Raw genomic sequence first — 2,966 nt, 5'->3', positions numbered from 1 at the left:
TTAGGGATTGGCAGGATACTATCGACATTTCATAGAAGGATTCTCAAGAATTGCTACACATTTGACAGAGTTGACACACAAGAACTTGAAGTTTGTATGGTCAGACAGATGTGAGAACAACTTCCAGGAGTTGAAGCAGAGATTGATCACTGCTTCGGTACTAAGTCTTCATTCAAATTAGGAGAATTTTTTGGTATATTGCATTGCATCAAGACAAGGATTAGGCTGTGTTCTTATGCAGGCTGGGAAGGTGATTGCCTATGCATCATGACAATTAAAGTAGCATGAACAGCAATACCCTACTCATGACTTGGAGTTGGCAACAGTGGTATTTGTACTGAAGGTGCGGCGACACTATTTATATGGAGAGAAGTGTGAGAAATACACCGATCATAAGAGTTTGAAGTTCTTCTTTACTCAGAAGGATCTGGATATGAGACAGTTATGGCTGGGCCAATTTGGAAGTGCATATGCGCTTGTACAACTCTATACCCGCTTGGAAGAAATGAGTGCGGTAAGCGCTCGTGTGGCTCTATGGCTGCATAGATGGATTGAATGCATGCTTGAATTGGGTTATAACTTCTAAGCATGATAATTATAATTTATATCCCGTTGACTATCTATTATATGTGTTTGAATTTTCTTGCTGAGCTTTGGCTCACGAGTGTTACGTGATGCAGGTAAAGGCAAAGAGAAGTTGGACCAGCCATAAGTTGAAGGGTTTAAGGGGTGATGTGTACATATGTGTCCTGCTCAATCACCACAGTCGAGACTTCTTTTGATGATCTAGAACTATAGTTCATTTTGCCGCTTAGGACGACTGTTTTGTGTTCTGTTTATCTTGTACCTATTTATAAACTCTATTATGGGATCCCATGTATTTACTGAACTATTTTTATTATAAGTAATACTCTTTTGGTCAAAAAATTTAGTACCTAAGACCATTTCCAATGGATGGTGTATAATTTGTGTCACATGTGGCCCAAAATATGTGTCAATGATATATTTGACCAACTTTTTGCAGTTTTACTCTAATGCACAATGTGCAAACTAGCTAAAAAAAGTCAATATAGCTATTAATGTCTATTGAAAATATACAAAACACAATTAAATTTTTTATTATAAGATAAATTAAAATTTTAATAATTTGTATTAATTAGTGGCAAAGAAGTAATAAAAAAATGTGATATTTATTGTGGGCCAAATTTGGCCCATGCTATATTTTGTGCCAAATTTGGCACAACTTTTAGCATGTGTCAAATTCGACACATATTTCAGACCACCATTGGAGTTCAATTTTATGAAGATGAGCTAAAAAATGGCTATACACCACTTTTAGATCACTCCATTGGAGATGCTCTGACCTATTTATTAACTTTAATTAAACGTTTATGTCCAAATGACTTGCTTATCGAGTTTAGCACTATTTTAAACACACAGTGTAACGGTCCTGTGTTAGTAGGGCATTACACACGAATTTCTTCCCAATGAGGATTAGATGATAAATCAATGTTCAGCATATCTCCTTGCAACGCATGAAAATCTTTTAAGATATCAATATGTGAATCCCTAATTGCTTTTATATATTTTTTAGTGTAGTCTAAAGCATTTGTAAGCAAGAGGTGCATATGTGAATCCATGAACAAAGATTTATCTCGTATGTAAGTACTCAAATATAACAATATCTATGTATTTTTGCTAGCACAAAATATAACAATATTTATACTCAAATAAATAATGGTTCTTGAAGACCTATATTTATCCTCAAAAGTAAATAATGCTTGCTGAACACCTATGTTTATACTCAGCAATATTCTCAATTATACACAATGTACAAAGTTGAAGATAGTGGTTGAAATATATACCTTAAAAATGCTTCGTCTTATGAAGATATTGCTTGAGAAATGCTACAAAGTTTTGGCCTTATAACTCCTTAGTGTGTTCAAATGGCTGAATGAGCTTGTATAAATTGTAGTTAGCTCAAATGAAATGGTAGATATGGTGGCATATAGCATCATTTATTATTTTATCTATGTCTTGCAGTGCACTTAATTAAAAGTTTAAGAACTGCACAATTTTTTTACGTTGACTCTATATTTGGTTTATTAATTTAATTAACCACACAAGGCTCAAATGTATAAAAGCCTAAAACCGCTTATCTTTCAAGTGTTTGGGCTGACTATGTAAAATGACCCAATCTCCCTTAACAAAGATCATGTGTTGTTCAATATAAGCATAAGTCCAATCACCCTCATCAACATTTTATTATATCATCAAGTTTCTTTTTAAGTTTTATATTTAATCCATCCAGAAAGAGAATTTTTGGACTATTATGAATTGCATTATACTTGGTTTTAAACATAAGTCCCACTCATATATAATAGTTGGAATATGCCTATCCACATTTGATTTATCATGAAAAAGTTTACTATATCATCAACATTATATATGGTTTTAGACATAAGGCCCACTCAAAGTTTATTTTATTATTTGACTATGCTATAGTTGGAATAGTTCATATCTAGAGTATTTGAGTATACTAAATACGTTAGGTGATGGTGGTATTATTTGCTCCCATTATATAGGCATCAATTATTGTCCAAGTTTGGTATTATTTGAGTATACACGTTGCATGGCTGTTGCAAGAAGAAAAATAATGGGAACCCATTAAGTAAATAAATTGTTCAGTAAACACGAAGACGTACTCTTTGTCACGATGCATGTCTGCCATGTCATGGGTTAGAAGAGTACTGTGGAAGAAACCCAAAATACAACACTAGCTTAAAAAGACCTAAACTTAAAAGAAAGTACTAGTAAACATGATGAAAATGCAACATCATCAAAAGAAAACAACTTGGTCATGCAGTGGAGACGCACGCAATGAAGATGTTTGATGACCAAGTAGTCAGTCCCCAAATGGGTCAAGCTCAGTGAATCTCAATAACCTCCTCGACGTTACATTCACA

This window comes from Humulus lupulus, chromosome 4, assembly GCF_963169125.1.
Source record: "Humulus lupulus chromosome 4, drHumLupu1.1, whole genome shotgun sequence".
In the NCBI taxonomy this organism is placed as follows: domain Eukaryota; kingdom Viridiplantae; phylum Streptophyta; class Magnoliopsida; order Rosales; family Cannabaceae; genus Humulus; species Humulus lupulus.
Note: the sequence above shows the minus strand (reverse complement) of the source record.